Source organism: Danio rerio, chromosome 4 (assembly GCF_052040795.2).
Source record: "Danio rerio strain M-AB ecotype USA chromosome 4, GRCz13ab, whole genome shotgun sequence".
Lineage (NCBI taxonomy): Eukaryota > Metazoa > Chordata > Actinopteri > Cypriniformes > Danionidae > Danio > Danio rerio.
In genome coordinates, this window is record NC_141024.2 from 81249262 (window position 1) to 81262590 (window position 13329).

The 13329-nt window shown below is 38.9% G+C and overlaps 3 non-coding genes and 1 pseudogene across 3 annotated transcripts; all 4 read right to left on the reverse strand.

The window, feature by feature from the left end:
• Window positions 1–995: 995 nt before the first annotated feature.
• Window positions 996–1069, reverse strand: trnai-gau (transfer RNA isoleucine (anticodon GAU)). The gene has a single exon. It is a non-coding gene; the product is annotated as a tRNA-Ile (tRNA).
• A 6954-nt stretch (window positions 1070–8023) lies between these two features.
• On the reverse strand, window positions 8024–8142 carry LOC137494158 (5S ribosomal RNA; annotated as a pseudogene).
• A 3616-nt stretch (window positions 8143–11758) lies between these two features.
• trnas-gcu (transfer RNA serine (anticodon GCU)) lies at window positions 11759–11840 on the reverse strand. Its single transcript has one exon. It is a non-coding gene; the product is annotated as a tRNA-Ser (tRNA).
• A 1407-nt stretch (window positions 11841–13247) lies between these two features.
• On the reverse strand, window positions 13248–13329 carry trnas-gcu (transfer RNA serine (anticodon GCU)). The gene has a single exon. It is a non-coding gene; the product is annotated as a tRNA-Ser (tRNA).

A 13329-nucleotide genomic window follows, 5' to 3' on the forward strand; every position in this document is an offset into this window, starting at 1 on the left:
AGAACTAGACACAGTTTACAGTTACACCTTCCCTACCCGTGACAATCTTCTGCTAAATCCTGATTTCATCTTGTAACGCTGGACAGAATGTGGCCCAGGATATATGCCCAGTGCACATGTTAGCAGTTGCAAGGCAGCAAAATGCCTAATTCGTCCTTGGGTGGGCTTGAACCACCAACCTTTCAGTTAACAGCCGAACGCGCTAACCTATTGCGCCACAGAGACTTAGTAAGATGTCACCTACAGTGGTAGAAAGCCGGAACTTTGTTTCAAAAGGTCTGCTATTTGCAACCTAATGTAAGTTTGCTGAGAGAGGCAACAGAAACACCCAACGTGGGGCTCGAACCCACGACCCTGAGATTAAGGGTCTCATGGTCTACCGACTGAACTAGCTGAGCTGATGAGGAGTCCTTACAAGAGCTAGACACCGTTTACAGTAATACCTTCCCTACCTGTGACAATCTTCTGCTAAATCCTGATTTCATCTTGTAACGCTGGACAGAATATGGCCCAGGATATATGCCCAGTGAAACTCTTAGCAGTTGCAAGGCAGCAAAATGCCTAATTCGTCCCTGGGTAGGCTTGAACCACCAACCTTACAGTTAACAGCCGAACGTGCTAACCTATTGCGCCACAGAGACTTAGTAAGAGGTCACATACAGTGGTAGAAAGGCGGAACTTTGTTTCAAAAGGTCTGCTTTATAAACCCTATTGTAAGTTTGCTGAGAGAGAGAGAGAGAGAGGCAACAGAAACACCCAACGTGGGGCTCCAACCCACGACCCTGAGATTAAGAGTCTCATGCTCTACCGACTAAACTAGCTGAGCTGATGAGGAGTCCTTACAAGAACTAGACACCGTTTTCAGTAACACCTTCCCTACCCGTGACAATCTTCTGCTAAATCCTGCTTTCATCTTGTAACGCTGGACAGAATGTGGCCCAGGATAAATGCCCAGTGCACGTGTTAGCAGTTGAAAGGCAGCAAAATGCCTAATTCGTCCCTTGGTGGGCTTGAACCACTAACCCTTCAGTTATCAGCCGAACGCGCTAACCAATTGCGCCACAGAGACTTAGTAAAATGTCACCTACAGTGGTAGAAAGGCGTAACTTTGTTTCAAAAGCTCTGCTATATAAACCTTAATGAAAGTTTGCTGAGAGAGAGAGAGGCAACAGAAACACCCAATGTGGGGCTCGAACCCACGACCCTGAGATTAAGAGTCTCATGCTATACCGACTGAACTAGACGAGCTGATGAGGAGGCCTTTCAAGAGCTAGACACCATTTACTGTAATACCTTCCCTACCCGTGTCAACCTTCTGCTAAATCCTAATTTCATTTTTTAACGCTGGACAGAATGTGGCCCAGGATATATGCCCAGTGCACGTGTTAGCAGTTGCAAGGCAGCAAAATGCCTAATTCGTCCCGGGGTGGGCTTGAACCACCAACCTATCAGTTAACAGCCTACAAGCTAACCTATTGCGCCACAGATACTTATGGAAAGGTAACCTACAGTGGTAGAAAGGCGTAACTCTGTATCAAAAGGTCTGCTATATGAACCCTAATGTAAGTTTGCTGTAAGAGAGAGAGAAAAGTAACAGTAACGCCCAATGTGGGGCTCGAACCCACGACCCTGAGATTAAAAGTCTCATGCTCTACAGACTGAGCTAGCCGGGCCAATGCAAAGCTCTTTTAAGAGCTAGACACCGTTTTCAGTAACACCTTCCCTACCCGTGACAATCTTCTGCTAAATCCTGATTTCATCTTGTAACGCTGGACAGAATGTGGCCCAGGATATATGCCTAGTGCACATGTTAGCAGTTGCAAGGCAGCAAAATGCCTAATTCGTCCCTGGGTGGGCTTGAACCACAAACCTTTCAGTTAACAGCCGAACGCGCTAACCGATTGCGCCACAGAGACTTAATAATATGTCACTTACAGTGGTAGAAAGGCGGAACTTTGTTTCAAAAGGTCTGCTATATGAACCCTAATGAAAGTTTGCTGAGAGAGAGAGAGAGGCAACAGAAACACCCAACGTGGGGCTCGAACCCACGACCCTGAGACTAAGGTTCTCATGCTCTACCGACTGAACTAGACGAGCTGATGAGGAGTCCTTTCAAGAACTAGACACCGTTTACTGTAATACCTTCCCTATCCGTGACAATCTTCTGCTAAATCCTGATTTCATTTTGTAACGCTGGACAGAATGTGGCCCAGGATATATGCCCAGTGCACGTGTTAGCAGTTGCAAGGCAGCAAAATGCCTAATCCGTCCCTGGGTGGGCTTGAACCACCAACCTTTCAGCTAACAGCCAAATGCACTAACCGATAGCGCCACAGAGACTTAGTAAGTGGTCACCTACAGTGGTAGAAAGCCGGAACTTTGTTTCAAAAGGTCTGCTATATGAACCCTAATGTAAGTTTGCTGAGAGAGAGAGGCAACAGAAATGCCCAACGTGGGGATCTAAGCCACGACCCTGAGATTAAGAGTCTTACGCTCTACCGAGTAAGCTAGCCGAGCTGATGAGGAGCCATTTGAAGAGTTAGACACCGTTTACAGTAATACCTTCCCTTTTCCTTTCAGGTAACAGCCTTATGCGCTAAACTATTGCACCACAGAGACTTAGAGAAACGTCATCTACAGTGGTAGAAACGCGTAACTTTGTCTCAAAAGGTCTGCTATATGAACCCTAATGTAAGTTTGCTGAGAGAGAGAGAGAAAAGTAACAGAAACGCCCAACGTGGGGCTCGAACCCAGGACTCTGAGATTAAGAGTCTCATGCTCTACTGTTGGAACATCTAGCCAATTCCATGCGTCTTCAATAAGAAAAGGTCTGGAGAGGGTTTTCTTCAATGCTAAAAATATTAGTAATTTATTAGATACAAATGAATAGTTCGATGACAGAGCTCTGGGTTACGTTACCCCAATGCAATACAAGAATTACATTCAAGATGTTTGCAACTAACATACATTTCCTGACTCCAGCATATATACACAACTGACCTTAACAGGTGGAGTTTTGGTTTAACGTCACTTATCAGTCATTCTGCAGTCCCTTGGCCCTTTGTAACCCCTGGACATTACTTCCTCTTTCTGCAACCTTTCTCTGCATACCAGAACTGAACACTTCCGTGCATCTTTAATATATTTCACACTTCTACAAGCATCATGACAACTTGTGACATGTCTAGACTATAGTTCTGGAACAAACCTAAATTTATTCTTATTCTGCTTTTTTCACTTGTCAGCAGTTCTTCTAAAAAGTATGCAGCACAGTAAAAAAGAGGAAGTTTGTCTGGTCAAGAAGTTTTATAATACAATAGAAAAGATTGATTAATCTGTTGTTAGTCTAAACATTTTCCTAATAAAAAAAAACACAAATGTAATGAAAATAAATTCATTTTCTCCAACAATTCCCCTTTTCTGCTCCTCTCTGGAGCAGACAAAAACAAAAACAGATAATCAAATCCCCACAAAAATGTCCCATTGTCATTACTGCAGGCCTTTGCCTAAATCTTTGTTTTACCTCTTATTCAAAACAATCGTTAACATTATAGTGCTCATTCATTATGTTAGATGATGCCTATAACCCCTTTCAACTAAATTTCTTTAACTTTTTTAGATTCAGTTTATAATTTCTACACTCTTGGTTCTCCTCTTCAGTGGTGCAGTCTCTTCCCTCTTGAAGTCACTCCGATATCTTCTTTTAATAAGGATTTTATTTGCTATATTTAGGCTTATTACTCCCAACACTCTTATTAACTTTCAATTAACCAATCATTAAAATTTTCCATTCTTATACACTTTATCAATAAAGGTAACTTTTTCTTCTTCTTCCCCAACAAAATTAGAATAAGAATGACAATAATAAAAATGTAAACAAAATTCAAAAACTCCAACATAAAAAAATAAAAATCTGATTAAAAGGAAATCCACACCCATAAAGATATGCTCTAATTAAAAATCCCACTGTATAATTACGATCAAAGATCAACATCTGTGAAAACACATGTGATTGGAATTAGAAATCCACTAATACAAAATTATAATCCCCATAAATAGTTCAGACTGAATTTCAACATTTTAAATTCATTACAGCACAAAAATTACAATTGAGATTTAGGATGAAAAATCAACAACTTCAAAGTAGGATTCAACTCAACAATTATTAAAATGAAAGATTCAGAACTTAACAATAACAATGTTATTAAACTAACAACTCAAACTCGTCACCAAATGATTAAAACCAAAATTCAAACATATTTAAACTAGATTCCTTTTTTTTTCTCAATGTCTTAAAATGGGAAAAACAAAAACACAACAATGTGATTAAAATAAAATAAAAATCTTAAGAATCTCTTCAAATAAAAGGTTCAAAAACCACAATGGCTTAAAATAAAAATCTTAAAGTGTCTTTAAATTAAAGATTTAAAAACTAAAATAATCTTCAAAAATGTGTTCAAATAAAAGAATCTTAAAATCTTCTTCAAATAAAAGAATCTTAAACTCATAATGATGTGTTTAAAATAAAATAATCTTAAAATGTCTTAAAATAAAAGATTACGAAAAAAACATACAAATGTCTTAAAATAAGAGATAAAAAGCATACAAATTTCTTAAACTAAAAGATAATAAAAAACATAAAGAATGTCTTCACATAAAAGATTAAAAAAATAATATGTCTAAAATAAAAGAATAAAAATAATTTAAAAAACTAAAAAAAACGTGTGTAAAATAAAATAATTTTAAAATGTGATTATTTAATTTTTCCTAAATTTTCTCCAATCTAATTTGTCCAATTAATTCATTCATTTTCTTTAAGGCTTAGTTCCTTTATTAATCTGGGGCCACCACAGTGGAATGAATCGCCAACTTATTCATCATATGTTTTACACAGCGTATGCCCTTCCAGCTGTAACCCATCTCTGGGAAACGTCCATACACACTTAATCACACACTTTCTGTCAGATTGTCATCTGCTAGTAAATCAGTCTTATTTTCTCTTTCTATTTTAGAATTTAATGTGGTTTTTGGTTCCCCTTTTTGTGTTGGCCTGTATCTAATATACAGTTGGCCTTATGCATTGGTGTTGCAGCGTGTTCAGCTCCCACACCAATACATGCTTAAACACTCCAATTAGTCAGATATCCCCTTTTTGTGTTTTATCCCCCTTTCGGCCTGGGCCTAGCTCCAGGCCGTTTTACACCCCTATATTGACTGTCAAGTTAATCCAGCCAGCCTCACACCTTCAGCATCCTGTTTAGAAAAATCGTGAATTAGGTTGTTGATTTTTCATTATATAATCTCTACATAACGCCTGTTTCACACCGCAAGCGTCAGCGTGAGCAGAGGGTGAGCAGCGCGTGTGTTTTCGGCGTCCATGTTAACAGATTAGAGCTTTCATACCGCACTCAGCAGCAGCGCATCAGAGCGAGGCGTGAGCGTCGCCGAAGCAGCAGTGCAGCGATAGTTTCGGCGCTGGGTCTATTTTTGCCGCGCTGCTCACGCTCAATTAAAGTGACAGTGCATTGATAATGACCAAAACACATTGAATGACAGTAAAAAGTAGCAATTTTACCCAATAAATGCGTTAATAATGTCAAATGGTTTATATATAGTCAATCAAATGAACTTAAAACGATTAAAAACGCAACAAACATTTATTTAGGCCCGAACTACAAAACCAAATGTAAAACAATTTTAGTATCAGTTTTGCTTAAGTTGCACACTAGTGTTGTAGGAGAGGGGAAATGGAATATTTACGGGATTTGTAGTCCATAGCGAAGTGTATTGTGGGTAGTGTAGTTCGACACATGCTGGATTATGTGAGCTTGCTGTGTTCTGTGCAGCTGAGCAGAGGAAGAAAGTTTTAATCGTCTTTGTTTTATGTTCACTCGAATTATTCCTACCGGGAGCTGTTTGCACTGTGAATCTGACAACACGAAAATAAGTAAAAGAATGGCATGCATTAGTTACTTTTGTCCGTCTCATCATCTGCACGAGCATGAATTAACGAGCTGTTGTTCTGCTGCTGGACATTACTGAAGCGGAGAAAGTAACACTAGTTTGATCATGTATAAATATCATTATAACTATATTGTATAAATATTATTATAACTAGGCCTACAGCAACCTGATAATCAAAAAACAAATGACATGATATCACAGGCGATTGTCTTCTAACTGTAGACACTTCTCCTATAAGTTAGCTTGAGAAGCATACAGTACTATTTGATCTATAAAAAAGAGACATGTGTAACTAGATAGAATAGACAGAGATAGACGTCATGATTCACATAACTTTTGAAAATACGGATAATAAAACATGTGGATAACTGAGTAGGTTAAACTTTTATTTGATAAGAAAAGATGCGCATGAACTACGAAGGAAACACTTAACAAATTACAGTATGTGCATTAAAAAAAGGTTTGTTAGAGATGATGATGAAAATGTGTGTGAATGGACAAACCAGCAGACTGAGGATACTGTAGAACATCTTAAATGTTGTTTTAGTCAATCTAAAATGCCTTAACTGTTTCAGTATTATTGTATATTATTAATTACCTCTGAGCGTCTGGAGTGTGTCAAGATCTCCGCGTCTCATGGCTTCAAACGCCCCCACGTGTTCATTGTGTGTCAGCATTGTCTTCTGAGGTGCAAGTACATTTATTAAATAAAAAATTATTGCCACAGCTTCTTCTACCACAGTAAATTCTGTTTTTACTGTTGATATTTGGCGCAAGTTAATCAGGAAGTGACGATTGTGTTCTCTTGACTTGTTGGATGAAAACGCTGCTTTATTCGCATCTTTTAGCCGTTATTCCAGTTTTGCACAAATTTATGTAATAGATTTGGATGGAAACATAGATATTGCCTACATTTTTGTCACACACAGAACAAAGTCACGTATGAGAATGGCTTGTTCTTTTTTCATAAATAATTAGCTTAACCTTCGACATGTACTGTTACTAGATTAATGGGATTACTATTCGTTCTAAAAAGTATTTATAGTACTGCTTACCTTCTAAATGTTATCAACTTCTATCACTTGATCAATAAAAAGGCAGACACACAAGTGCACTGTTAAATCTATTAAAACTGATAAACGTGTATAAAAGTTTAGAAACATTTTATAAACGTCACACATTACATTACTCAATTTAATTTTACTTAAATATTTAAATACTTTAAATTAAAAATTATGCATTAACTTGAGCAGCTGTTTTCCCAGGCTAACTGTCTTTTTTTCACTGATGGTTGCTTCTTTTTAAATATATACGCTCATATTTGCTATAACTTTGCATGAGCAGATCAAGTTCAGCTGGAGAAAGAAATGGTGATCTCTTTTTTAGATGTTGTCATGGTCACTTGTAATATCTGCGCTCCATTGATAATGCCTTTTTATAGTCACAGTGTGCGCGCTTAACTCTGAGTTGGTCTACTCAAAGTTGATTGATCTAACTCAGATCAGCTATTCTGAAACCAAAAAGTTTTTAATCTCTCTGTAAATCAACTCAGAGTTCAAGTTTAAACTCCGAGTTGTTAGAAACTCCTTACTGAAACAGGCCCCAGGTAAGGAAGTGAATGCCAATTGTATTTGTTTTGTTTTAGTTCAGAATAGGTAAGATTACGGCGCTCGGCGCTGAAGATTTTTCTTTCCTTTTTTCTTTTCATGTTTCTAGCGAGGTAAGGGGTTTGCTTATGAGTTAGAATTGTTTTGTTATACTCATTTCTTTGATTTGGCTTCACTAGCGTCCCCTTACTCTTAAGTTGACCTAATTTTGTTTGATACTTTGTTTAATTTATTACTTTATTATTTTAAATATTTTTTCTTATTGTATACATATTTGGCCATTATTCTGATTTCACTTTTTTGTACATTAAATCACTTTTGTTGGCAGTTTTGTTGTTTGTGTCTTTTACTTTCACCCATCATCTTGTAACAGTACCACACCTTCTAAATGTTATTGCTTTTACCCTAGACTAACATCAAAGAGGTTGTAAAACAAATGAAGGACTTCGAAAAGCTTACAACACCTGGGTTTGCCAGGCGGTCTCCCATCTAAGTACTAACCAGGCCCGACCCTGCTTTACTTCCGAGTTCAGATGAGATGGGGCATTGCCAGGGTGGTATGGCCGTAAGCAAGAGAGTCTGTCAAGAGTTGGCTATTTAAAACAGGCACAGCACCAGGGACCGAGCGCAGCTCAGCTGGCATCGACACAGCACCGACAGAAACAATGCCCTTGTAGGCGAGAAAAAATAAGGAGCTGTGACAGGGGGAAGTTTATCAGCTGCCAAATGAAAGACTTCGAAAAGCTTACAGCACCTGGTATTCCCAGGCGGTCTCCCATCCAAGTGTAACAGGTGTACTATATTTATTTATTATTGGACCAGACAATAAAACCAGAAGTTTACAAGGTAAGTAAAAGGAGGTGGGGGTGAAACTGAGCAATAACCAAAGACAAACTGAATGTTTTAAATACAAAAATAGTTTTACTTTAGATTGTATGAATTTTTTCCTTTTCGTATTTGTCTTAGTAAACAATACTTACATCAGTAACGTAACTATTTATACACAACCCCAGGGTGCACCCACTTTACAATTATTTTAAATCAAACACAAATCACAATAAATGAATTCAAGTGAAAACAAAAGAAACCATAAAATAACACAAATAAATCAGTGTCGTTGTTCACTCTGAAATTGGTGAAATCAGTTCAATTCAGATAAAGTTCTGTTTTTTCCCTCCAAGAAAATCAGTCCTTAGAGCTGCATTAAAAAATCGCAATCCAATAAAGGAATTAACTTTTTGGCAATTTCTTACTTTATCCGGTGAAATGAGGATAAATTGAAATATGTGTACTTCACAATTTTCCAGGTCGACGTAGGAGGCTCGCCATCAATACAAGGAATCCAGTGAAACTGGGAAAATGTCCTCAGAAAAAAACCTGGCCTGATCACAGACCAGAATTTATAAATAAGTTTAATATGTTCAAAATCATTTCAAAAACATACAAAATATACAAAACGTGGAACAAATAAAACACATATACACACACATGTATACCATAAAATGAGCTAATATAATGGAATACCTGTCAAATTCGCGATGTCTATATCACTCTATGGTCTTCTCACATACACGCGATTGAAAAATGGCGTCAGCGCACAGTAAATGCAATGCAACATGCAGTCTGACTTCAACACACTCTTAAATACACTAACACTTTTGCAGGTACAGGTACAACTTGATTTAGTACAACTACAATCACTTTTAAACTGTTTGGGAATCATAACATACTGTATTTTAATCTTTTTGTTCAAGTTTGCTCCTCTATTATTCTGCCAACCGGTCTCGTCTCTGCTCTCTCTCTCTGTGGCAAGCTGGAAGGGGAGGAGCTAACAACCCGCTCTTACGATTGGTTGTTACTTTACTTCAAACTACATTTGTATACATGAATTTTATTTCGTTTATTATATTTATAAAGACTTGTAGATATAATAATAATATGATTATACTGCTCTAAATAATATTATAAATAATTATTTAACTATTTTACTGGGGTTACATATGTTTCTGCAACTATTGTCGGTAAGATGACTTTCAGTTTTGCCATATGAACGACAGAGCATAAGAACGACAAGAATGGGATTCGATGGACTCGGCCACCCCGTCATGTATGTACTCACTTTCCTGATATGGGCTGGACTATAGGATTTCTGTATGTATTTGCTGCTATTTTCGGTAAAGATGACGTTAAATTTTGCAACAACATCCTTCAAAACGATAAAAGAGTGAGAGTAAAAGAACTTCTACAGAAACACCAAGATCTCTCGAATGCCAGAACATACGAGCGATGAGGATGGGATTCGAACCCACGCATGCAGAGCACAATGGATTAGCAGTCCATCGCCTTAACCACTCGGCCACCTCGTCACATACTTTCTCTCTTCTCTGGTGGAGGCCGGACTATGGCACATATTTATATATGTATGTTTCTGCAACTATTTTCAGTAAGATGACTTTCAGTTTTGACATATGAACAACAGATCAAATGAACGACAACAATGGGATTCGATGGACTTTTCCACCCCGCCATGTATGTACTCACTTTCATGATGGGGGCTGGAATATGACATTTCTGTATGTATTTGCTGCTTTTTTCGGTAAAGATGACGTTACATGTTGCAACAATATCCTTCAAAACGATAAGAGCGTGCGAGTAAAACACCTTCCACGGAAGCACCGGCCTCTTTCAAACGCCAGAGCATTTGAACGACAAGGATGGGATTCGATGGACTTTTCCACCTCGTCATGTATGTACTCACTTTCATGATGGGGGCTGGACTATGGCATATGTTTGTATTTGCAGCTATTTCCGATAAAGTTGACATAAAATTTTGCAACAACATCCTTCAAAACGCTGAAAGAGTGAGAGTAAGAGAATTTCTACAGAAACAACATGATCTCTAAAATGCCAGAACATATGACCAACGAGGATGGGATTCGAACACTCGCGTGCAGAGCACAACGGACTAGCAGTCCATTGCCTTAACCACTCGGCCTCATCACGTACTTTCCTTATTCTCTGGTGGAGGCCGGACTGTGGCACATAATTGTAAATGTATGTTTCTGCAACTATTTTTGGTAGGATGACTTTCAATTTTGCCATATGAACGACAGAGCAAATGAACGTAAAAATGGGATTCGATGGACTCGGCCACCCCGTCATGTATGTACTCACTTTCCTGTTGGGGGCTGGACTACGGCATTTCTGTATATATTGGCTGCTATTTTCGGTAAAGATGACGTTAAATTTTGCAACAACATCCTTCAAAACGATAAGAGCATGAGAGTAAAACACCTTCCACGGAAGCACCGGCCTCTTTCAAACGCCAGAGCTTTTGAACGACAAGGATGGGATTCGATGGACTCTTCCACCTCGTCATGTATGTACTCACTTTCATGATGGGGGCTGGACTATGGCATATATGTTTGTATTTTCAGCTATTTTCGATAAAGATGACGTTAAATTTTGCAACAACATCCTTTAAAACGCTAAAAGAATGAGAATAAACAAACTTCTACAGAAACACCATGATCTCTCGAATGCAGGATTAAATGAGCGATAAGGATAGGTTTCAAACCCACTCATGCAGTGCACAATGGACTAGCAGTCCATTGCATTAACCACACTGCCAACATGTCATGTATTTTCCTTTTTCTCTGGTGGAGGCTGGACTTTGGCACATAATTGTATATGTATGTTTCAACAACTATTTTCGGAAAGATGACTTTTAGTTTTGCCGTATGAACGAAAGATCAAATGAACGACAAAAATGGGATTCGATGGTCTCGGCCACCACGTCATGTATGTACTCACTTGCCTGTTGGGGGCTGGACTATAGCATTTCTGTATGTATTTGCTGCTATTTTCGGTAAAGATGACGTTAAATTTTGCAACAACATCCTTCAAAATGATAAGAGCGTGCGAGTAAACCACCTTCCACGGAAGCACCGGCCTCTTTCAAACGCCAGAGCATTTGAACGACAAGGATGGGATTCGATGGACTCTTCCACCTCGTCATGTATGTACTCACTTTCATGATGGGGGCTGGACTATGGCATATGTTTGTAATTGCAGCTATTTTCGATAAAGTTGACATAAAATTTTGCAACAACATCCTTCAAAACGCTAAAATATTGAGAGAACTTCTACAGAAACACCATGATCTCTCAAATACCAGAACATATGAGCGACGAGGATGGGATTCGAACCCCCGCGTGCAGAGCACAATGGATTAGCAGTCCATCGCCTTAACCACTCGGCCACCTCGTCACATACTTTCCCTTTTCTCTGGTAGAGGCCGGACTGTGGCACATATGTGTATATGTATGGTTCTGCAACTATTTTCGGTAAGATGACTTTCAATTTTGCTGTATGATCGACAGAGCAAATGAACGACAAAAATGGGATTCGATAGACTCAGCCACCCCGTCATGTATGTACTCACTTTCCTGTTGGAGGCTGGTCTACGGCATTTCTGTATATATTGGCTGCTATTTTCGGTAAAGATGACGTTAAATTTTGCAACAACATCCTTCAAAACGATATGAGCGTGCGAGTAAAACACCTTCCACAGAAGCACCAACCTCTTTCAAACGCCAGAGCATTCGAACGACAAGGATGGGATTCGATGGACCCTTCCACCTCGTCATGTATGTACTCACTTTCATGATGGGGGCTGGAATATGACATTTCTGTATGTATTTGCTGCTATTTTCGGTAAAGATGACGTTAAATTTTGCAACAACATCCTTCAAAACGATAAGAGCGTGCGAGTAAAACACCTTCCACGGAAGCACCGGCCTCTTTCAAACGCCAGAGCATTTGAACGACAAGGATGGGATTCGATGGACTTTTCCACCTCATCATGTATGTACTCACTTTCATGATGGAGGCTGGACTATGGCATATGTTTGTATTTGCAGTTATTTTCGATGAGGCTGACATAAAATTTTGCAACAACATCCTTCAAAACGCTAAAAGAGTAAGAGAAATAGTACTGCTTCCGAAACATCATGATTTTTCGAATGCCAGAACATATGAGCAATGAGGATGGGATTCGAACCCACGCATGCAGAGCACAATGGATTAGCAGTCCATCGCCTTAACCACTCGGCCACCTCGTCACGTACTATCCTTTTTCTATGGGGGAGGCCGGACTGTGGCACATATTTGTATATGTTTGTTTCTGCAACTATTTTCGGTAAGATGACTTTCAATTTTGCCGTATGATCGACAGAGCAAATGAACGACAAAAATGGGATTCGAAAGACTCAGCCACCCCGTCATGTATGCACTCACTTTCCTGTTGGAGGCTGGTCTACGGCATTTCTGTATATATTTGCTGCTATTTTCGGTAAAGATGACGTTAAATTTTGCAACAACATCCTTCAAAACGATAAGAGCGTGCGAGTAAAACACCTTCCACAGAAGCACCAGGCTCTTTCAAATGCCAGAGTATTTGAACAACAAGGATGGGATTCGATGGACCCTTCCACCTCGTCATGTACTCACTTTCATGATGGGGGCTGGACTATGGCATATATGTTTGTATTTGCAGCTATTTTCGATAAAGATGACGTTAAATTTTGCAACAACATCCTTCAAAACACTAAAAGAGTGAGAGTTAAAGTACTTCTACAGAAACACAATGATCTCTCAAATTCCAGAACATATGAGCGACAAGGATGGGATTCGAACCCACGCGTGCAGAGTACAATGGATTAGCAGTCCATCGCCTTAACCACTCGGCCACCTCGTC